This window comes from Gymnoscopelus microlampas, assembly GCF_963454915.1.
Source record: "Gymnoscopelus microlampas genome assembly, chromosome: 1".
In the NCBI taxonomy this organism is placed as follows: domain Eukaryota; kingdom Metazoa; phylum Chordata; class Actinopteri; order Myctophiformes; family Myctophidae; genus Gymnoscopelus; species Gymnoscopelus microlampas.
This window is the reverse complement of record NC_139962.1, coordinates 26314720-26340258: the sequence shown is the minus strand read 5'-3', so window position 1 is coordinate 26340258 and position 25539 is coordinate 26314720. Positions and strand designations below refer to the sequence as shown.

General features: G+C 40.8%; 1 protein-coding gene across 2 annotated transcripts in view; it reads right to left on the bottom strand.

Moving 5' to 3' along the window:
• Positions 1 to 17536, bottom strand: part of dagla (diacylglycerol lipase, alpha) — a 49755-nt gene extending 32219 nt beyond the window's left edge. For both annotated transcript variants that reach the window (XM_084063708.1, XM_084063709.1), the window contains exon 1: positions 16890 to 17536. The gene's annotated coding sequence lies outside the window, so the exon portion shown is untranslated. The remainder of the gene's footprint in view (positions 1 to 16889) is intronic.
• Positions 17537 to 25539: the final 8003 nt, after the last annotated feature.

Below are 25539 nucleotides of genomic sequence, written 5' to 3'. Positions count from 1 at the left end.
AGCGAATTATGCTGCTCTGTCCCCTACAGCAGTGCTGCTGAGAGATATCATTCCTGCAGCAGGTCTTCTGCAGCACATCAAGTCAGACTGTGATGATCTCAATTCTGCTAAACAGCTGTCAGCAGGATGGAGTATGTTAGCCTTCTCTCATCTTATTATCTTATCTCGTATTCTGCCATATCGGTTACACTTTATTGTTACCGGTAACGCTTTATAGTTTACACTTTATTTTTCTATCATGAATTTAAACTGTATGTTTAGATTTTCTATATATATATATTTATTTTTTTGTTGCACTGTTGTTTTGTCTAGATGCTTTAGTGCTGAATGTTTAATGGAGCACAATGGACACTAGACTTTGTCTTTTTGTGTCCATCCATTTGGAGTGTTTTTAACCCGCCTGCACTAAAGTATTAACTATTCAGTCAATGAAAATGTACACATGTACACCTTTTAACCATTCATTAGTTGTTTGTTAGCGTGACAATTTGGCTAGTTGTTTGTTCATTCTGTAAGTTATTATTAAGAACGTGTTACACCTGAATTACACCAGGTGTTATCCTTTGCTCAGAATGGAGTTCGAAAGGAACTAGTTACGCAAGAATAGTTGCTACTGCAATTTCAATCATACACAGAGCAAGACTCTTCAGTGCTGTCACGTTGTCACCCAGACAGTGCATCGTTCTTATTTAACTTTCTCTACATGTCATTCAAAAGTTACGACCACTCAAGAGGGTCAAACAAATAGCCTAAGCCTACTGCATGATGCATCTGCCTTAGGCAAATACAGCAGATAATAAAAACTGGTTTGAAGACACACATTGAATGTCACTAACCTCACTGCAGCAAAGTATAAATGCAATATAATGCAATGAACAACTCCAGATTCTTGTGGCCCATTTATTCTGTAGCTGCTTTGGTAGAATTTCGTATTTTTTTTGTCCATGTTCATTTTAATGCTGCTATGCATTATTGTGACCGGCTCAGTGACCTTGTGGTTAGAGTGTCCGACCTGAAACTTGGAGGTCAGGGTTCAATCCCAGGTTGGATTGGGGATAACAAGAGACAGGCTCCTGATCTAAGGGCCACATGGCTCTGGAACCGTTGGTTCCCAAGGCTATGTATGCATAATTGTAATTGGTAATGAGCAGACTGTTACAATTGCTTAATGTTATTCATGACAGTGAGCTTTGCCAACATAAATTCTAAAGGAAGCAAACATTTTATTGAGGGAAGTTGAATTTACATGTAAATGTGCTTTACAGTGTAAATTGCTTTATGGTCAGAAAGGCAAAGCCTAAAGTGCCTACCTTTGCTTAGTATTCACACACAAGCCCTGAAAAGTGAATGTAGAAAGGCAGAAGAAAATGGAAAGCAAATAAATTACATCCAATTTTTTTCTTTTTTTAATATATTTTAGAATTGACAATAATCCCCCCCCCCCCTTCTCCTAATCGTTATGCCAATAACGAGTCGTTATGCCAATTCCCAAATTCCCCTCACTTGTGTGTAGTCTTGTCTCTCCTTTGATTGATTGAATACTTAACTTATTAATGCGATTAACAGTACAGGTACAGTCAAAGGTTATGCTAAAAGTAAAACACAAAAAGCCAAAAAGACTTGTTTCCATTGTGGTCCATTGTACTCAATTCATGAGTATGACATCAGTCTACTAATGGTTCACCTGCCACAGTGAGGAGCTTAAATGGGAGGCTCTAGTAGCCTGGTAAACCCTACCTCCGGAAATCTCATTTGTAATTTATTTCAGGAGTGAGTCTGGCATGATCGCCCATTCAGCAATTTGGCTGTGGGCTGGAGTTGGGCGGGAGTAATACCGTTGACTGACAACCCCTTCAGCCAATCAGCAGTGTTCCCCTTCAGCAGTGCATTTTTACCACCTCCAGACAAATGTGACGCAACAGGACTTTTGAGATGGTCATGCCCAAAATAGGTTGCCTTATTCGGATATATGCGTGTCACTGCCCGCCCCTAAATTCTATCTGAACGATATCTTAAAAGTAAATTCCGTGCCTCAAAAAATAAGTTAGAGCGTTTGGAAGTTTTAAAAGAGAGGCGAAAACAGCACACAAAAAATAATGGCTGCCGTTCCATTTTGGCCGGCTGCACTCGGATCTATTCAGGTTCACTCGAACTCGCCATCTGATTTTCCAACTTTCGCTGTCAATCACAGAACGATGAGCAAGGAGGGGGTTTACCAGGCTAAGGACGCTGATAGGCTCGTCCACTTGGTGGACGATGAAAAAAATCCAAACAAGCCTTCATGCCAGACTCCTTCCTGAAATCAAATGGAAATGAGATTTTCCGGAGGGAGGGGCTTTACCAGGCTAAGGCTCTAGCGCACCTGGGGGAACACCCTACTCCTCACAGTTCATCACCCCCCACTGACAGGCGCCCAGCCAGTGTAGGAGTCGCTGGTATAGCGACAAAGGTTGCCCTCCTGTCCAGCAAACAGGGACAATTGTGTTTGTATGGATGCCGGTCAAGCTGGAGGCACAGAGGAGGATTCTGCAGTGGTGAAGAGGAACTTTACCCCGCGCCACCTAGGGATGGAGCTCGAAAACCGGGTCCATTATATACCCGGGCATGAATTTATCGAGACCCGGTTTTCGATAAGCTTTAGGCTTGTCGAGCCTGTTATCGAGTGTAGCGGCCCATGACGTCATGTCTAAACTATCAAAACAAGAGGCGATCAAGAAATAAATCTAATCACCCACGCTGGCACAACCATGTTGGTCTAAAAGTGTATTGATAGCTGCAAGTTGTGCCAAACAGCGCTGTCCGTCCCTCAGTCTATCGTTGCCGAAAATGGCAGATCTACAAGCTCACAACATGGTGCGAACAGACGCAGTGTGAGCTTGGAGATCGGCCATGTTTGGTGCGTGACACCATCGTACGATGAAGTATATATCGCGCTTTTAAAGTGACAGTACACACATTAACCGTTTCTTCAATATTATTTTCCAAAAGTAAAAAGGTCACTTGCCTTCTGTCTGTAAGAAAAGTACTGTATTTGAAGGCCCTAGTAAAATGTAGTGCAAGTGATATATTTTGGTTAAAACAAAGAAAAAAGAATAGAAAAAATAACTATGCATTTTTTGTTTATAAAAAGTTGAAGAGACATGGAGATTTTATAGTAATTATTACAGTACTATTCATAATATAAAGCCATTTAACATTTATTGCACATTATATGAATGGTTGTTTTAATGATAGGCAAAAATATTTTTTAATTTTGTCATCTTCATTTAATTTTAGATAGTGGTCAGCCACAAACTCACTGTCACAACTGGCCAATAAAAAAAGATACCGGTTCTGTTCAGAATTTTTCGCCTCACGTCTTTTTTCTTAATAATAGAAAAAGATCGATAGTGGGCTCGATAAAAGCTCGGTTCGATAAGCAGGCTCGATAAGGTGCTCATTATCAATAAAAATTAACGAGCTCCATCCCTAGCGCCACCTGAGCTTATGGAATCTTATGATTTTTTTTGTATCAGAAAGGCTGCAAACATGTGTGCCACATTTCATTTCCAGAAATTGCGATAATTCAAATCATATTCATTCCATCAAATCGTAATAAAAAATAAAATCGTAAACAGCTAATTGACATCTGATACAGTACCATCGAGAAAGAAAATATTGTTTTCACTCAGTCAAACTCCCATTTGAATGACATAATTTTTTGATGGACACTCAATTTCAGAGACTACTCTCCCCTTCTTACTGCCAGCCACAGAGACTTCTAAGTCCTGAATCTCCTTTATCTAAGATTTACAGTCAATAACCTTAGTGTAACCAGTCGACAGTCAATCACAACATTCTGCTACATCGTCTGGAAAATCGTGTAGGACTGTAATTGGCTACAGGATTTAAACAACCAACCGTTCCCGAGCCATGTGGCCCATAGGGCAGGAGCCTATCTCCTGTTTCTGTAGGGTGAGGCGGCTTGATGTGAAGTACCGTACATACATCCCGGACTTAAAACACTGTATTTAAATCCTACCTTGACAACAAAACTTTCTCTTTTATGTTTTACTTGAGCACAACTCTAACATGTTTTTCCACAAGGGCCAATTCTGGCCCCTCTTTCCATGTACATCCTGTCGCTTGTGACATATCATTTGCAGCCCTAGTATTTAACTATTGAGGTTGCTGTATGGTTCTGAATTTATAAATACATAGTGTGTATACATATACATACATTTGTGTGTCATTCTGCATAACAGAATGGATATAATGCCACCCTGTCATAAAATGCTGAAAGTTCCTTCTGCTCAGTAAAAGAGAATTTGCCATAATGGCTTTCAAAATAATACTGGAAATATTTATGAAAAGAAAACATCAAGCCTATGGTTAGAAATCTGGGTGTGGCTTTTGATAAGGACCTCTGTTTTGGCAATTAGGTAAAAAGAGTAAATCAGTCTGGCTTTCCTGACAAAGATTCTAAAAATCTGCATTCATTTAAACTGCTATTTGTGTTAGGAGTACATGCGTGATTTTAACGAGGCGATGAAGCAACATACAGTATGTTTTTCAAAACATGGTTGGTTTTTCAGCATGAAAAAAAATCAAACTATATGAATGAGGCATCACCAAAATACAAGTTTGATGTGAAATATTTTTTCTATCGTTGATTCGCGTCACTCCTGGTGTGTACCGACCTTCAGGTATTGTTTCTCTTTTACCACACCGAACTCCACCTTCTAGTATTAGTACAAAATGCAGCAGAGGGGCTTTTGACAACAATCTTTTAAACAACATTTTAGAACTGATTTTCAGATAAAGAATTCTGGTTGCACATGCATGTTTGCATTATAGACCCAATAGACCCAATGCCAGATTCATTATGCAGCCTAAAATGGATGACTGGCAGTATTTTCCAGCTGCACCTGTCATTAAATATCTTTGCATGCATTAGATGCTTTGGAATATTCACTAGTATGATTATGCACAAAGAGCAAAAGTAATTTCCTGCAAAAGGGAACAATACATGACCAGACTTTCCCTTACACCACTTGGAGGAAATGACTCAACAAGTACCGACCCTAAACCTTATAGTACAAATCAATCCCTCCTGCCTCCTTAAATCGTTCATGCCTGTGGGCAAGTCAGAATTTTAACATCTCACGAGTACCGTACATAACTCAATCCACAGTTCAGTCAACCTACACGCCATGCATTCTAAATCATGCCCTAGAGATCATTATGTTTTATAGACAATCAGGAATCAGCCCTGGTGACATTTCTGCAGTCATAAATCAGAACGTGTAAGGCTTCTTATGTTTGTGTCTGAGCGTCAGTGTTACTGTACATTGAATGTAGGACTAACACGGGTCAGGACAGACAACTGTCGTTCGGTTATATCGGCTCTTGCAAATTAACAACAAAGGCGCCAATATTGACTAAAGAGACTCGTAACATATTGCTGTCCTAGGGCACATGGTTGTGAAATGTTAAATGTACAGTACAATGTCAAGGGAGAAAGTGACAGCGCCTACATATTGAGTAGTAAAATGGCAAGGAGGGCTAAGGAGTACCGACTCCTAGCGTGTCACCTTGGCATGCGGCAAGGTATTGTGAGGGATTCTAGGCATATTGTGTATTGATATTTTGTTCAGTCAGTGATGTGCTAAGCCAGGCTGGCAGTGGTGTGGTTGCAGTATGGACCCGTCTCTCTCTGTCTCCTCTTCTCTCCGTCATGCATCACCCCCAGCTTCAGCCTTATCCTCTCTCCGCCTGGGTCATACTCTCACCTCAGATCAGATTGTGCCTCTCTTCCTCCTTTCTACTGCCTACCCTCTCTCTCCATCCATAGTACTATCTATCTATTCTACACTAAAATCTCTCCCGCTTCTTTTGCCTTCTTTCTGTACGTATTCTCGTCTCCTCCCTTGCTCTACCCACACGCTCATTCAGTATTCATATTTTCGGGGAACACTTATGAGCATGAAACGAGCAGTATGCTACTGCACCATTTCAGGACTGAGGCAACCTATACTGTATGTTCTCTTCCATCCTCCGCTCTCCTCTCCTCCTCTCTCTTCTTATCTAGCTAATCCAGATCCTGGTTTTGGCTCCGTGTTGCTCTTCCATTTTTAGACTGAAAGCCATGTGCCACTCACTCCCACTCTCCCTCTGCCTCTTTCTCCAGCTTTTCCTCCCATTGCCACCCACTCAAATCCCTTTTACCTCTTCCCACACTCCATTCTCTTTCCTGTCAGTTGGAGTGATAATATAAGCAGAGCACTGCAGCACTGTAGCGATCTAGCGAATGTTTAATGTTCAGCAAAGTTGTCATAATGTGCTCTTCCAATCTTTCTGTAGCAGTCTAATCCAATTCATATGTCTGCTCTGTGGAACTATTCACATTTTATTCAATATCTAATCATTTATTCCCAAAACCAAGTTACAGCTGATATGAATTTGTTTTGGTGTGCTCAGAGATAACAACCAAATATTGAATCCTCATAACAGACACTGATGAAGCATAATATGATACATGAACCATGTGACCTGTAGTGGTTCTGACCCCTCATTGACTCTTTCTACTCAGTTGGCCTGATCTACCCCAGGCCTGGAGGTGGAGATTTGTTTTTCACCACTGTGTGTGTGTGTGTGTGTGTGTGTGTGTGTGTGTGTGCGCGCGCAGTGCACAGCTAATCACAGAAACCAGCATCAAACTTTTCGTGCACACTGCTAGTAGGCCAAGGAAGACGCTCCACACCAAATGTTTCAAATTGGCCTCGTGGTGGTGCTATACCAGGCCACTTTATGTTTTGGTCTATAACTCAAAATCCCCCTTTCCCTGGATTCCTTGGATGACTAGATTTTCTACGGCACGGGCACCTATAGGCTCCAAAATAGCCTGCCAGCGCTTCGCGGGTTCGAGTTCCGCTCCCGACGACCTTTGCTGCATGTCACTCCCCATCTCTCTCTCTCCATTTACTGTCAACCTACTATCAATAAAGGCATAAAAAAGCCAAAAACATGATCTTTAAGAAAGAAAAACTAGATTTTCTACTATTTTGCAAGTCGATGCAAGTTGTTCATAGAGATTCGGTGCATCCTCGCCACGGACAGATATTCATGGTTTTTCGGTTCTCAGAAAAAGTTGGTTGGACCAAATTCCCATCCCTGGGTCATCTGGGACACACACTCCAAGTTTGAAGTCATTCGGTCGGATGGTGCCCAAGCCTGACATACATACATACATATATACATACATACATACACACACACACACACACAGAGGTTTATGCAATTTTTAGGTAGATGTTCCTCCCTGGCGGATGCAACCTGCTACTTACATAGCCCTGGCTAGGCAACCCAGCCTGGTGGAGATATGCGCTCTAAAAGTTTACTTGAACATTGACTACGGATGTAACGATGCATCTTGCTACAGTTAATTATCGACACAACTTGTGATGATTCAAATCGGTGAATGAATCGCGATGCTCTTTTTAAGTATGTATTCTAGTTTTGAGTTTGCTTGTTCACCGCACGTACTTGGCATGAGACTTTTTTAATTGATATTATTTGTCAGAGAGTAAAGGTTCCTACTACTGAGATATGCATGATATGGTGGAGCGGCATGTCCGCTTGTGGACTGATGGAGCCCAGCAGCTCAAACCATGCTGTGTTTTGGGGCTGTGCTTCCAGCGAGACAAACGGACTTCTGGGAATCATAGTTATAACAGATTTCTGTAATAACCAGATAGCTAGCTATCCAATAGTGTTGCCAAAAAGACTACAAAAATGACCATTACACAAATATGACCCGACGGTGCCTGGAAATAGCAGATCTACAAGCTCACAATGCATTGCTTTCACCCATTCACACATTCACACACACCAACGGCAGAGGAAACCATGCACAGCACCAACCTGCTCAGCAAGTAGGGGTTACAGTTGCCAGACAACTATTCAACAATCTCCAAATGCTATACAGAGTCTGGAACTACACCTCCCGAAATCCGAGACGTTCGTTTGTCATTCCCGTTCACAAAATATATCTTAAAATATATTTACATCATTTTTTTAAATTTCCATTTCTGCTAAGCAGCAAGCTATATACTGTATGCTTAGATGATTTTGATTTATATTCAAATACATTTGCACGACTGTAAAGACACATTCACTTTTTTTCGCTTTATCATTTTTAGAGCTTCCGTGCTCCAGACTGTATGACCGAAGCATTTGAAAATTGTGGGACGCAACAGCCTGGCTCGCGAGACTAGGGTTAAAGGGATATTTCACTTAACACGTCTGGGGTCATTTCAACGTCTACTCAGGCTTTTGAGTACACCCCAGACCGTTTTTAAAGTAGCTTGAATCAATATTTAGATATTTGATATTTATTTTATCAGACCCCCCCAGTATTTGCAGACTTTGGGTTATGCGCTCTGTACACAATATATGCTTAGTTAAACTTTTGGAGAGGAGGCTGCACATTTGATCATGGCTGTGTACATGCTTAAATTGTTTCAGCTAAGGTATTTGCATTTTTGCTACACAATGTTCATTTGAAATTTGCGTTTGTGAATAAACGCTCTGTGTGCGCACTATGGACCTGAAATCCAAATCGCTCCCCCCGTTTCTGTGGACAACGCTCCTAAATCAAAGTCCTTTATAACTTTAGTGCTGTCTGTACTGCTGCTGTTCTTCTCTATGTGGCGTTGTGTGTGAGTGTGTATAGTATATACGTATACACTATACTGTAGCCCCGGGAGCTAAGTCCACCCACCGGCTGGGACCGTAACCGTGACAACATAGCAGATCCCATAGCCTGTGGAGATCGTAACCGTGACAACAGAGCCCATGGGCAGTAACTACCAAATTCCGCAGAACTCACAAAAACACTAATCGAGCTTAAAATTTGGGAAAGTGAAAAAGGGCCATCGTCACTGTTGTCATATGGCATCAATGGTCAATGCCGATGTGCAAGTTCGATTGGTGAAACCACTGAGGAGAGAAGCTTGTTCAAACAGACAGAGATTGCCTCATTTAATAGGAGGATTAATAGTAGGATATTTTATATATATATATATATATATATATATCCGTCACTTACCCAAATAATGATGTCGGCTAACCGGTTGAAAACTATCTGCCGACATCCCTATTTACTACACAACCGGAAATGTGATAATGGTCTATTACTACACATTACAGGTTGCACCACATTAGAGGAGGATCATGATGTACGTAGGTTTGAATTGTTAGTGTACACACACAGACCACTTCAAAGAGACACATAATTACTAAATTATTTGTCCAACCACAATCAAAACTACTCGCCTATGTTCTCCATCAATGTTACAAAAGACTCTCTTCAATGTTAAAGGGATATTTCACTTTCAAAAAAACTTTGGGTCATTTTATCGTCTACTCAGGCTTTAGTGAGCCCCCAGACAGTTTTTAAGTTTCTTGATTCAGTATTTAGATATTTGATATTCATTTTATCAGACACGCCCCCTTCCTATACAAACCCCTTATAACTTCAAATTAAATTTTTAACATGTTAGATTCATCAAAATAGAACTATGTATGATATAAAAGATCATTTATATCTTTTGAAGTGAGGTAAGACAGGATTAATCAGGAACAGTACTGGCGGAGACCTGTGCTCCGAGGAGCACATTTTCTTGTTTCATTTATTTTTAATATTTGTTTTAGAAATTGAAAAAAATTAAATACAATAAAAAAATAAAATAAAATAAATGAAAAAAGTAATCCAAAAAACACGGCCCCCTCGTATTAGGAGGGCAGGATGAGTCACCAGAACCAAGGACGGGTGTTTTTGATGAATCTAAAATCTAACAACAAGTATAATGGGTTTGTATAGGAAGGGGGTGTGTCTGATAAAATGAATATCAAATATCTAAATACTAAATCAAGCAACTTAAAAACGGTCTGGGGGCTCACTAAAGCCTGAGTAGACGATAAAATGACCCAAAGTTTTTTGGAAAGTGAAATATCCCTTTAAGTTCTGTATGTTGTCAAAATTGCTCTTTTGAACATTCAATTTGAACAGTGAGAAGAAATCACTTAAAGTGTTTCAAAATAGATGAATTAATTCTACTTTTATACCCCTACTATTATGCCACCAAAATGTGGAATGCCCTACCACCCGCTATCAAGAAGTGCGACTCCCCCCACCCTCCTTCAAAACCACCATAAAAGAGCACCTGTCTGCAATTTGCAACTGGACCTAGACAAGTCTTCTAGCTTGCCAAATACCACCCCACTGTTTTTCTGAAAACTTACTTTTATTGCTCCTAGTATTGGTGATTTCTTGTATAGTATTGTATGTCTTTATATGTCTTGATGAATTGAATACATAGAACCCTCTGGGTGTTTTGTGTTATCCTTTTATTGTATAACTGTACCTCTGTACCTACTTTTTGCAACCTGTTAATAAAGTATTCAATCAATCAATTGACATGAACATTCGTATTATCAGTTGCTAAATTCCAGCACTAGATAAACATTTCATTTTTTAGCGGTGCCAACCGCTCTACACTTGACTTTGTCTCCGTGTCCGTCGTCCGTATGAGCACGGCAAAGAAGAAACACATACAAACACACGCGCACACACACACGCACACACACACACAAACACGGACTTGGAGATTGCCTATGCCATCTCTCCTCTCATTGGCCACACGTACGACTGGTTATCAAAGAGGGGTCCAGGGACCCCCAGCGTATGTTATGTCCGTCCGCCCGTATGAGCACGGGATTTTAAACAGCTATAACTCCAGTTTCCAGCATGCCACCAAGTCCAAATTTAGTATGTGGACTTAGACCACCAATAGGGACGAGCATGAATTGCTGAAACCCCGCCCCCTCTGTCCAGGGACCCCCAGCGTATGTTATGTCCGTCCGCCCGTATGAGCACGGGATGAGCACGGGATTTTAAACAGCTATAACTCCAGTTTCCAGCATGCCACCAAGTCCAAATGTAATATGTGGACTTAGACCACCAATAGGGACGAGCATGAATTGCTGAAGCCCCACCCCCTCTGTCCAGGGACCCCCAGCGTATGTTATGTCCGTCCGCCCGTATGAGCACGGGATGAGCACGGGATTTTAAACAGCTATAACTCCAGTTTCCAGCATGCCACCAAGTCCAAATTTGGTATGTGGACTTAGACCACCAATAGGGACGAGCATGAATTGCTGAAGCCCCGCCCCCTCTCTCTTCCCATTGGCTGGCCTTTAAACAGCCATAACTCAAGTTCGCAGAATGCTACGGAGTACAAATTTTGCACATGGACTAAAACCACCAATAGGGACGAACTGTAATTACTTAAGCCCCGCCCCCTCTGTCTGCCCATTGGCTGGGCTTTAAACAGCCATTATTCCAGTTTGCAGCATGCTACCAAGTACAAATTTGGTAAGTGGACTCAGACCACCAATAGGGACGAACTGAAATGAGTTAAGCCCCGCCCCAAAGGCACCGCTTCCTTCACACAGGGTGTGATTGTTATTATCATGTCATTATGAACACTCAATCACAACCAGAAATCCAATAAAAAGCTTCAGAAGAATCAATCAATCATACAACAGTTAGGTAGAGAGTTTTTTTCTTAATAGCCGATCTACAAGCACAGATTGTAGATTGGATATTTCAGCTACTTGTGTGAAAATTCTATAAAATAGGGCTTAAAGTGGTTAAAAATCAGAATAATCAATTTAGTTTCTAATAAAAAATGTAATTCAGTTTCTCAATTATTCGATTAATAGAACAAGTAATCAATAGAATAATTGTAAAGAAAGAAATTGATAGTTGTAGCTCTATAATTCAAAATTGTCCAACTGACACCAAACTTTTTTCGGCTTCATAAGGGATGGCAGATGAATAAAAGGGAGGAAGAAAGCATTTTAAACTGCCACCGAACACTTCTGAGTTCTGAACGCCAGACCCCCTACTCAGTAATCTGCCCATACAGTTCAATTAATCTGCCTAGCAACACCGCTGCTTGCTCTGTCGGTCTGCAGTTTACAGCCAGTGATGGAAGAGGTTAGCCTGGTTCCAGACGAATCAGCCTTTGCAAAATTGCATCGCACTTTAGCCCTCGGCAGATTAGGTCTGGCCCCCCTCAATAGAGATTTCATTTCTCTCCCTCCGAAGTCGTGAGGGACCAATCAGGGCCCAGTATCCAAATGTGGGCGGGCTTATCACCTTATTGGGATCTTTTTGTAACCGCCCCTTGGAAAAAAATCTATCATTGATAGGGACCAGACTAATTTCCACGCAGTGTGTCGTGTGATATTGTCTGGCCACGCGAGGCAAGGAAGAGGTGGTTAATACCTGTATGTATCCCTCTGTGGAACATTTGTCACAGAGTTACGGAGGTTTTGACGTTTCTTGCTAAAGGTTGCGTTTACGCTTGGCCATTCAGAGAGGTGTTTGTACCTCCTGGAGGTTGGCTCGTTAGACTAGTACCTCTTCAGCAGCCAGGAATACTATCACGACTGGCAGAATGAAGAATGAAGTCTTGAGTTGAATTCCGAAACAAGACAAAAACATATCATGCCCACTTTGAACGTCTGACAAACTTCTGACCAATCAATCACAGTAGCCAAACTTTTATCGGCTAGTCAGAACATCTCGGAGGTGCAAGGACAGCCAAAATAAGTTTGGAGAGGCCCGCTGAAGTTCTGAATGACATTTTGTAGTTATTGCCTACCCAGCCAAATAAACTTTGGTTGTTCGGATGGACTAATAGCCGCCGTCACAAAGACCGCCATGGGAAGATTAATCGTATTGGCATGGACAGAGCCATGCTGAAGAGTGAAGACAGTAGCACAGTGGAAACAATACAGCTGATATTCACCTCAGCCTAAAATATACCTCTTTGACTGATATTGTGATTAAAATATGACATTTCTCAAACAGAATGAAGCATATTTAATCTGATGAAAGGAAAGATAGAAAGTTTTATCATGTGAATACCTCAAGCATAAGACTTAAAAGATTTGCTAATTTTCTACTGTCAGGTCTTAAATTCAAGGATTTCAGTCATGCATTTTATTAGGCCAAGTCGGCCAAATATGATGCATATAAATTGGAAAGACTCTTTCTTGCTCACCAGCTTGTATAAAGCAGTCTAAAAGCAGCATATAACATTTTTATATATCTGGCCGATTTCACAAATAAAAACGTAACCCTTAACTGCCCTTGCTCGCTCAGTTTGACTTCTTGAGCAACTCCTCATCAGGTGACTGAGGTTTATACTCTAAACGGTAGGTTATCTTATACAGACAGGTGACAAATTAAAGAAAACCTGAACAAATGAATGGAGAAACATAAATGCAGATGCTTCGTTACAGATGCACTGCATAATACGCATTTAACTCAATAACATTCTACCATGCACTGTGGCATGTATAAAAATACTGAACAGGCCTACATGACCTTGATTTTGGATAAAGATGGCAAGAGAAAAAGATCTAAATTAAGTTCCTTCCCTCCAGGGTTCATTATTGGGGCACAGATGGCAGGTGCTTCAGTCACAATGTCTGTTCAACTGGCTAGGGTTTCAATAGGAAGGAACAGTGGCTAAAGTGAGATCTGCATTTTGATCTATAATGGACAGAAATCCGTAAATTGGATGGAAAATTGTGCTGGAAGACTCACATTTGATGACTGGGATACTTGTGCATTCATTCGATATGTAAGGAAAAACAGAGCAGAGGAGCAACTCCTCATCAGGTGACTGAGAATGTCAATGCAGGACGACGTGATCATACTGTGTCAGCAAGAACAGTCAGTCAAGCAACATAGTAGGGTTGCAGTGCATAAAGCCCTCATTAAAGAATAACACACATTTTAGAAAAAACATAGGCACTGTTCTACAGAGATGTGGAAAAAGTAATGGTCAGATATTCTGCACAAGTGGGTGTACTAAAAAGGCCTGAATGCTTGACCCCTCGGTTCTGTTATGCTGTGTGTGTGTGTGTGTGTGTGTGTGTGTGTGTGTGTGTGTGTGTGTGTGTGTGTGTGTGTGTGTGTGTGTGTGTGTGTGTGTGTGTGTGTGTGTGTGTGTGTGTGTGTGTGTGTGTGGGGGGGGGGGGGGGGGGGGTAAAGGTGATAAAGGTGATCTGAGTGATCACCTTTATCCTATGGTTAAACATTGCTGTCCTCACAGGAGTGGTCACTTCCAGGATGACATTGCACCACCCATGTGTCGAGGTGTCCCTGGGCAAGACACTTAACCCTTAACTGCCCCCCCCCCCCCCCCTCGGTCTGACTACTTGAGCAGCAAATAGGCGGGTGAAGCTGAAAACTGGATTTCCCCCACGGGATCAATAAGGTCTAATTATTAGGACTGAATGGTTTGATGAGTATGAAAATGATTAATCATATGCTATGGCCTTCACAGTTTCCCGGTATCAACCCAATATTACACCTATGCAAGCGACTTTGGAAATTGCTCCTCACCCACCATCGTGAAAACAACAAATGAGGGAATATTTCATTAGTGTTCCAGCCCTCACAATGATAGAGTTCCAATCCAGAGATGTGTACAATGAACATTGAAGCTGTTCTAGCAGCTTGTGATGGCCCAACACATTATTAAGACACGTTATGTTAATTTATCCTTTAATTTGTCACCTGTCTGTATCTTAATTGCTTCTCTCTCAATCCTTACCTCGTGTATTTTTGCACTCACAGTTGAGTGATTTTTTGTTTTTTTGTTTTAAGTAATAGGAATTCACTGATCAGTGCTCAGGCGTACTGCTAATACTACATACGTACTGCCAGTGTCTGTCTGTCATGACATCAAATCACACACACACGCGCGCGCACACGCACACACACATGCACACGCACACACACACACACACACACACACACACACACACACACAATAAATTAGGGTCAGACTGTGACATTTTTTTAGCGGTGCCAACCGCTCTACATTTGACTCTGTCCGTATGAGTGTCCGTCCGTCCGTCCATATGTTATGTCCGTCCATATGTTTGAACACGCAAGGTAGCAACACATGCGCCACTTCAACACACACACACACACACACACACACACACACACACACACACACAATCCAATACTGCACACATGCGCACACACAAACACACGCACACACACACACTTGCCGTCCGTATGAGCACGGCGTATGAGCACGGGATGAGCGCGGCAAAGAAGCAACACATACAAACACACGCGCACACACACAGACTTGGAGATTGCCTATGCCATCTCTCCTCTCATTGGCCACACGTGCCACTGGTTATCAAAGAGGGGTCCAGGGACCCCCAGCGTATGTTATGTCCGTCCGTATGAGCACGGGATGAGCACGGGATTTTAAACAGCTATAACTCCAGTTTGCAGCATGCCACCAAGTCCAAATTTGGTATGTGGACTTAGACCACCAATAGGGACGAACTGTAATTACTTAAGCCCCGCCCCCTCTGTCTGCCCATTGGCTGGGCTTTAAACAGCCATTATTCCAGTTTGCAGCATGCTACCAAGTACAAATTTGGTAAGTGGACTCAGGCCACCAATAGGGACGAACTGAAATGAGTTACGCCCCGCCCCAAAGGCACCGCTTCCTTCACACAGGGTGTGATTTTTATTTGCTTTTTGCATTTTATGTTTGGTATGCAGAAGACATATGTTGCCATAAAAGGATTATCAGAAAATAGACAGACAACAGAGAGGTGATCAGGGGCAGAAACTAGAAAGGATATAGATTCTGTTCATATAATATGTGCAGTATCTAACAAAATATCCGTATACATCCTGTGCTCATACATGCTCTAACAAAGTATTATGATAGATTCCACCAAACTACCATCTCTTTGAATCATGAGGGTTGCTGCTGTGCTTCTAGTCTATAAACTTCCTACAAGTAGAAAAATATTTACTTTCAAATGATATATATATAAACATGAAAAGGTGAACAAGCCAAATGTCAATGACATTTGGCTTCTCGCTGGACAAAATGAGAAAATGGGTGTGACATTTCGTTTCGTTTTCTAGTGGAATCTCTCATTAGCAAGTCTGGTCAAGTACTGTATATATGACCCTTGGACTGATGTCTGGGACTGTGTACAACAAACCAAACAGTTTACATTAAAGCAATAATATTAGTTGATGGATGCAGTTCGGAAGGAATTTGCCTTAAAGAAAAGTGTCGTGACGTTTATTGACAACAATTCGAATGCCCTGTGGATTGAATGAAAATCGAATCCATTTGACTCAGAAGAACAGCTGCTTTAGAGTGACCTTCTGTAAAGTTAGGCCTTATGGAAATGTGGCCTCCATCCTTCTTTAAAAAAAAAACATCATGAACATGAATTTAACAGGTGAAAGGCCAATCACGTTTAGTGAGCAAAAGATACACAACAAAATCCTCATTGTTCATTTATCCATTCGTAACTGCGAGAGTACAAATGGAACCAAATTGGACCCTGCCATTTCTTTCCATTTGTACACTGTCCGAGTTAAATTAATTAGGACATGGATCTTCAACAGGGGGTCCTCAGAGTTACTACAGGGGGGTCTTCCAAATCTTTGTGTGATAGGATGCTGAGGGAAGTGAGGGGAACATTAGCCAAAAATAGCCGATCTACAAGCACACAACGCCTCCCGTGTGAGCTTGTAGATCCGCTATTTTTGGGAGGTTTGGTGTAGAGCGAAAAAAAGATCTAATTTAATTTAATCTGCAACACAATTCTGTACAACATGTAGGTAGTCCCTTCTTCATCTCTCTCTCAGCTAACGGGGTCCTTGGGCTGAAAAAACGTTGAAGACCCCTGAATTAGGATATAGCTGTGCAATCAGCACCACTGTCTCTCTCTCCGTCTCTCTCTCTCATCCTGCTGCTGTTAGTACTCACCTGTATGTTGACGGTGCCTTGCCAAGACCCACTGCATCGGTGCTGTTCGCTGTCCCATAATATCCTTCCTCTCAACCTCCTTTATTATCCCTCCCGACACCAACCAACACAGCGACCACCAGCCCGGATCGGAAATGATGCTATGCCGATGATGACACGATTTGACTTATACAGACGTCATGACGGACGGCAGAGCAGCACACAGGAGGACCTGTGTGGATCCATCAAGTACCGAGCATCAAAGAAATCAGAGTTCCACACACACAGACAGTGTAATGTGCCACCGGGCGGGTGTCCGTGTCAGTCAGTCAGTCAAACAGCACCGCACCGACAACCACGGCTCTCTGTTGGTCTCTGAGAACGAGGTTCTCAGCGTTCGGTTTTCCCAGTAAAAAATTGCAACACGTCGTCGATTGTTGCAGGTTTTAGGTCTTTTTTTTCGCATCCGTGTCGGAGGAGTTCTTCATGGTGTGTGACTGTGTGTCAAAAGCAAGAAGAATGGGGAAAAAAGAGACGAGTCCGTCGCGGTGAATGATTGAACCTTCCGTACGGATACACCCGGTAGAAAACGTGTGTGTTCAGTCCGACACTTGAGCTATGACAACCCCGGACAACTCCCTCCCGAACCTCCTCAGCGGCGGCACGCAACTGGCCCAGCTCCTCTCCCAGTACTGAAGCCAGCGTTGCCAGGTTTTGCGATAGAAACAAGCAATCAGGTCTATGAAAACAAGCCCCAAAAGAAGCGAGCCCTTCGCCCTTTAAACATAATAATACACTGGCTATTTAAAAAATATATATATTTTCGAAACATTGTAACAACACAAATCTTGTATGGGGGTCCCTCCCTGGCATAAAACAATTTTCATTTGGGGGTCCATGACATGAAAATGTTTGAGATCCACTTGTTTAAATAATGTTTTTTTTTTAATGGAAACAAGCCCAAAAAAGCAACTACACTTAGAAACAGGGGGGGGGGACGCAACCCGCAACTACCAATATTTACAATCCCAAAGTCGCTTATAACAAGCAGACATGGCAACACTGCCAACGATACGTCGTTTCTATTCCCATTCCCACTGACTCCGCTGCTGCTGCGGATCAAACATCGAAAGGCTCACCACTGCGCAATATGCGTAGAACATTTTTACGTCATTGCTATTTGCGTTATTTACGTAGACCTGTGTGCTGTTTTGTACTGTTGATAAAAAGGGCTGGGGTCGTGCGTTGGAGGCAGTTAGAGTTGCTTTGTGAATACCGCGGAATGTCCGGGAGAAGAGCGGACCTCGGCGCCGATTTCTAAAAGGGGATCCGTACGCAGTGCTGGAAAGTAACTAAGTACATCATGTACTCAAATATTGTAGCCTACACTTAAGTACAATTTTGAGGCATTTTTTATTTGACTTGAGTATTTCCAATTTTCAATACTTTTACTCTTCTACTCCAGTCTCCACTCCACTACACCTCAGATGCAAATATTTATACTTTTACTCCACTACAATTATTTGAAAACTTTAGTTACTAGTTACTTTGTAGATTTTGATTATTATTGCAAGACATACATGATAATACCACTTCAGCCCCTAAATAACCTACATTTCGGCCATTTTAAAATAGCCTATCTACAAGCTCACAATGCATCAAGATGCAACTCATTGTGATCTTGTAGATCTTCCATTTTCAAAAGATTTGTATACATTGTATACATTTGAAAACTTGTGAGACAGGACATTCTGCATAATGAGTACTTTTACTTTGGTACTTTAAGTACATTTCAGTGGTGTCGTTAGGCGGGGGCTTCGGTGGCTATAGCCACCAATGTTTTATCCAAAGCCACCAATAAAAAATAAAAAAATAAAAAAAATAAAAAAAGTGCCTGGGGGGCTAAGCCCCCAACCTAGTAGAGACCTAGCGACGCGTCTGATTTTGATACCAATTCATTGTAGTTTTACTCATGTAAATTTTGAATTCCGGACTTTTACTTGTAACGGGGAGTTGCAGTTGATACTTTGCAGTATTGATAATTTTACTTAAGTAAAAGAAATGGAGTACTTTTTCCACCACTGTCCGTACGTAAAATGGCCTCGTTTTATGACCATGGCTGTCGCTCCTCGTTTTGTCAGGCTTTTTAGTGGGTTTGCGTGAAAAATCTGGGTTCACCTGGGTTATTCGAGCTTTGGAATGATGTTGATCTTTATGAACTATTTAAATAAATTGATTCATTTGCCAGTTGTACAACCATCACGCATGCGCGTTTACATTTTGCCTGACAGTGAAGTTTGTTACCATGGTGACACACACCACCAGATTTACAGCTAAAGACGTGAAATATGCAACCCATTTTATTTACAAAACAAGTTCGTCTCGTGAAACGAAGTTTAGATTTTAATCTTGCTCAATAAATAATATAGTGTCATTTTTCCCCGATGAATGAATAGGACCCCAATGGAAACAAGCTTTCTTGGGTTAAATCCTTTAAGCATTATCCTTTTGTATAGAACTGTACTTTCTGTGCTTTTTTTGCAAACTGTTAATAAAGTATTCAATCAATCAATCAATCAATCAATCAATCAATCAATCAATCAATCAATCAATCAATCAATCAAGTGTATCTTGTGCCTATCAGTGGCACTGACACTTAAACTATGTACTATTGGCAAAATATATGCAAGGGCAATGTTGGCTGCATTTATAAAAAATAGAGAACTAACTGTGACCTACAACAAATGCCCTAGCCTTCAATAGAAAATACTGTCATCTAAGGACTGGAAGCAGATATTGTGTGATATAAGTTGATTTGCAGTTCATTAACACATGAGAGACCAGGCCACTCCAGTGCTATCTAGAGATGAGGATATGTTTTCCTTGGCGAAAGATGACATTGATTAATTTATGTAGCCTATGACAGATTGACCCACTATTATACCAAATCTAATGTAAGAGCTGCAGATAGGCACACAGGAACTGGCAGGAGCCGAGAGAAGGATACTCCAATAAATAGGCTAACCGTGGAGAATTAAATACCCCTGAAATAATGTGGTGAACCTGCAGAATTAAATGGCTGTTAAGCACAAAATAGACACCCCTCTCTTTTGAGGATAAGATGGTACAGCCCAGGCTCTCCTCCTCCCTCACTCCTTCCATCCTGTTACTGTGTCTGTCCTCCATCTCTCTGTCTCCTCGTCTCCTCTCATCTGCTGAACGTATAAGGACATTCTGAGATCCAACTGCTAGCTTTGCAGTAGCACCTTATTCATTCTTTTTTCTTGCAATCTCTACAGGGCTGAGGGATAAGTGGAAATTAAAGGTATGTTGTAGCCATAATTCATCCTATAACATTTACATTATTTGGTATTATTTATTTTTGTATGGCCTCTGTAGCCTGCATTCTGCCATCCAACCTGATGTTACATCATTTGCATTATATCTGTAATTCTCTCCACCTTTTCCTTGTTCACCTTGTCTGACTTTATTACCTCTATTGCAGCCACCTTCTCTCCTCCATCTTGTCCTCCTTTTATAGTTCATGCAAATCATACCTCATACTGTTTAGTCTTTTTGAGATAGAGAGAGACAGAGGAAGACATTGAATATACAGTTTTGTGATGGTACGCACTATCAGATTTAAAGTCATATAGTCTCTGTCGGGTGGAAGCTGTTACTTTTCAGGATTCAAATAAATAAATAGCAAAAGTAGCAGATCTACAAGCTCAAAATATGTCACTTCACGCCGCATTTCGAGCTTGCAGATCTGCTTCTTTTGATGCTTTTGTGTGACGCTGTATATCATTAAGTAGGACATTAATTTACAGCAACGATATACTGTACAGTCATTTTCAAACATGACACCATGGCCATTTGCAGATGCAGTGTACCATAGTCCGTTCCTCCATTACAAAACTAGCCCTTACAAAACTACCCCCCCCCCCCCCCCCCCATGAGAACGCTCTACACGGGACACTGTCATAACAGTATTTTCTTCCATGGAAGTTTATTTCACAGTTACTCAATATAAACTACAGTCTTTTGTCCCTAAGCATATCAGGATATTTCCAATGTCATCTTTTTCCAAGGTCACATAAGGCCTTGCGGGCCCAACACTGCTCTGTGCCCATATGGTCATTAGTGCATTTGTAAGGCTCTTTTGTAGATCAGTATAACATAAAACAGATAACATTAATTTCTGAGCTTAGTCCAGATAATCTCTCTATATAATCTATGTAATCTGTCTATGTCTGTGTTGGTGCCTCCTCAAGTGAAGCAGTACACATCCTACCGTAGAGGGGCTGCTCCTGACCAAACCACACCTCTGTTCCGGGCTCCATATGGAATCCAAAGCCAAGAGCGGGCCACCGGCCCCCAAGGCAACATCTAAAGCAGAGAAGAAGGAGCCAGCAACCCCTCGTAAGGCCGATCCTGCCCCAGTGGCCCCCGAGCCTGAGAATCCTCCTCCACAGGAGGATGGAGCAGCTGAGGCCGAGGCTGCATCAGAGGGTGAGGAGGCTGCCGCCTCCTGTACAGACTCTCTGGAACATCTGAAACCCTTCCTCATCGGTGGTGCCGTAATCGCTGCTGCGGGGGCCATCTTGCTGGGGGTTTTTCTACTGGCGAGGAGAAACTAAAGCAACTCATTATCCAGAGATATTTATTGGCTGATGTTGTTTAGTGGGTCACTTGCTGATTGGATCATAGACTATCGTGGTAGAGATGGGCACTGTACATCCTATGTGTCTTGCAGCTTGACTGCCTAAAGTAAATTAATTTATAGCAAATTTGTGTGAGGCTTGGAATATGCATGAGTTTCCTTCACCTCTAAGATTGCACCTAATCTGTGATGATCTATTTCATACGAACATTCACACTATGGAACTGAGCTTACATCTTTAAACAATCTAAAGCAAGTCTGTTTACCAATTTTATATTGTTTAGCCCAATTTGCACAAATACTAAATGGAATCCACTCAGTATTTGTGCACTCTTGGTTTCTTGGTTGAGTTTGCCTGCAGTTGTTTAAAACTGAATTCATAATTCTGAGATTTAATTTGACAGATATTGAAACTTCAGTTAAGAGGTGAAGGAAGATTTTGGCAAAATCAATACTTATGTTATGGTATTCAATTCCTCTTCTTCTTGAGTTCAGTGCAGGAGCCATGTAGACCCAGAATATCAAATTATAGACCTGTACATTTGCAAACAACTGGCTGATGGTTCAGGAAATGGCACTTTGAGTGTTTGAGGTGACGTGTATGTATGTATTGCAATTTTATGTCAGCACTGACTGTGGAGTGATAGCTTTTCATGTAACAGCAACATTTTGTCACATATCAGTAATCAATCACCAAGAATAGAGTAATGGCTGGTTTAAACTGTTTACATCTTAGTTATATCTTTGTTGCAGCCTGACCAATCAGTAGTAAAGTAGTGTTAGATTCTTAAGCTATTGCCAAATATGTGGTTCATAACAGAATAAGCCTGTTTATTTTGTGTTTATATTGCAGTATGGTGTTGTATAGCTAAACAAAATGTATTTTAAAGATACTAAGTGGAGATTTTATAAAGATTTCAAAAGTTATTGTTGGAAATCACCGCTAAAATCACAAATCCTAATACAACAATGAGAAGGGATATCCCCTCCACAATCATTTCTCTGATTGGTTTAAAAGCAATTCGGCAGACATTCTTTTGCAGAGTGGTTGGAACCCATCTACTCATTCACACTTATACTGTAACAACAAATGAAAACCTTCAATCCATACACACACTATAATATAAGCAGGAGAGATTTTGGAACAGTTGTATAGTCATCAAGAACTCATACCCATAATGTACGTAGCCTATAACTACTGTACATATACCCTATAGCTAGCAAACAAAAGCATGCCATACTTTAGCATTTAATCCAATCCATCTAGAGCTTAAATATAAACAGCAATGTTTTCATTTTGTGAATGGTAGGCCTAGTATTTTTATTGGTTGGTAAATAATGGTAGATGAGAGAATGAAAAGTTTTATTTATTTTTTTATTCAATACAGGCTGCCAAAAGATAACCCCTCTGAATTGTTATCTAATATATCTATGGGACTTATGTCATATTATTTTGTCATTGCATAAATATTGCTTGCACTTAAATAGCTCAGTGTAATATCTCATATATAGCAAGTGAACAAGCAATCATTTAGGATGAATACAATTGCTTGGTTCTTGAAATAGTTGTCAGGCGACAACTATTTCAACTATTAGAAGATTTTCCACACATCAGTAATTGGAAATCTTACTTCAGACTAGCATAGTTCACCACAATAGACACCCCCAGCAATTATGTCAAATATTTTACCAGAAAATGACAAAATAATATTCACCTTACATGTACAACAGTGTACTGAACAGAAATCTCTTATTTATTTTTGTTATTTCAACAGCGTATAAATGCAATAATTCAGATAGGACTCCTCATTTTAGCACGTGCTGTAGCAATTGAATTGACATTAATGATGACGATGTTGATGATGATGGTGACTGATGATATATTATTAAATATATCCCTGCAACATTTTCCCTCATGCACAATCTCTCCTCTGCCCACAAAGCTCCTAAATGTAAAAAAAAAACAATGGTTCCTAAAAAGAAAATAAATTGTTCCATTGTAACCTGATCTATATTAAACGCAATGAAACAGCCCAAGTCAGTGTTTCTTTGAGGTCTCTACTCATTTGAAATGTAAGGGAAGCATCCACTAATGACAAAAAGTATGATTTTGCTGTAGAGAATGTTTATGACTAATATTTGTTATTTGTACGATACTTCCCATGAAGCAAAGTTACCTTCAAAATAATTCCCATGTTGAAAAAACACAGAGACACAATATTATAATGACTATTAAGATGAGGGTTTTATACAACAGGCAAAAGAATACATACAACTCATGCTTTGTTACTGCAAGCTCCTGTTGTCCTGCTCCAAATATTAACATAGCAATTATGAAGTAGGCCTACAAATGTATACCAGGCAATTAGTTTGTATGTCAATCTGTTTTTCATTTTGTTATCGGAAGAAGTCATTTTCTAATAGCTCATATTAAACTGACACTTTAATCATCCACATTGTTGACATTTCACTAAAAAAAGCCATCAAAACAGTATATGAACAAGAATAGCACATCAGGGAGGTCAGGTAATAGAATTTCTATACTAGGTGCCAGCACATAGGGGTAAGGGGGAATGAAAAGGTGGATGAGTTGGCCTTGGTTGGTCTTTAGAAGAAAAGCTAGGTCTTTAATTTTGGGACCCCCTAGTTTGGGAACCACTGATATAGGGAAACACCAAACAGGCTTGTGTAAGGGATGTCAGAAAGACGAGTCAATGGAGCATGTATCCTACTTCTGAAGAAGGTATGGAGGAAGTAGGGACAGAGAGAGAAACGATGAGGAATAATCTGACAGAATGGGAAGGGTGCAGAGTGCTCACGGAGCTTGTAGATCGGCTATTTTCAAATGGCCGAAATGTATACAGAGCTGAAGTGGTTAATGTAGGTTTTGTAATAATAATCCAAATCTATAAAGTAACTAAAGTAAAGTTGTAAATGTACTTAGTTACTTTACAACACATTTACAATGCAGAAGAAGTGGGAGGAGGTGAGGAAGGGAAGATGGTTTTATAGAATTCAGAAGAAAGTAGGAGAGGTGAGGGGAGCAGGAAGGAGCAGAAGAGAGGAGACAATAATACCACCACAGTAAGATTTGGGCTCACAGGATTAAATGGCCTGGGTCACTGTATATTATTGGGAAACAACACAGGGAGATGCAATCATTGTGGGGAGGAAGAAACTGGGGAGGAACATGTGATGATGAACTTTAAAGAATGTGAATTATTAAAGAAGACAACTAATTGAGAATTTAATTGAAGAGCGGTATGATGTAGTGTATCTTTAGAGTGACCAATTTGATAGACATTTTTAGTTTTTTATAAGTTATGTATTATTTAGTTATATGGGTATTATGGGTGACACAGGCTTTCAATCACGACAAGTAGGTGGCGGTAATGCACAAATATGTTTGCCAACCGTCAATAAACCCTAGTAGGTGCGTTGCCATGTCCGCTTATTATACGCGACTTTGGGCTTGTTTTTCTGTAAAGTTGCTTTTAAATATTGGTAGTTACGGTTTTCGGGTTTTGTGGGCTTGCTCCCAAAGTGTTATTTGGGCGTGTTCCATAATGTTGTTTAAACCAGTGGTTCTCAAGCATTTTCATGTCAAGAACACCCAAATTAAGATGTATTTGTCTGCAGACCGCCACCTGAAAACATTTTATGCCAAGGACCCCCAAACCAGATTTGTGTTGTTAAAATGTTTTAAAATATTCAAAATTGTTTTCAAGACTTAAAAAAAAATAGCAGATCTACACGCTCACAACGTGTTGCGATGTGACTTGTAGATCGGCTATTTTCAAATAGCCAATGTAGGCCTATATGGATTTAAAGTGCTCTTGGTCTAGGCGATATATTATAACCCATTATAATACAGACCTTGTATTGAACTGTACTTTCCTGTGCTTTTTTTTTTTGCAAACTACTAGTGCTAATAAAGTATTCAATCAAATCCATGTCGCTTCTTTTGGTCTTGTTTTTCATGGACCTGGTTGCTTATTTCTCTCGCAA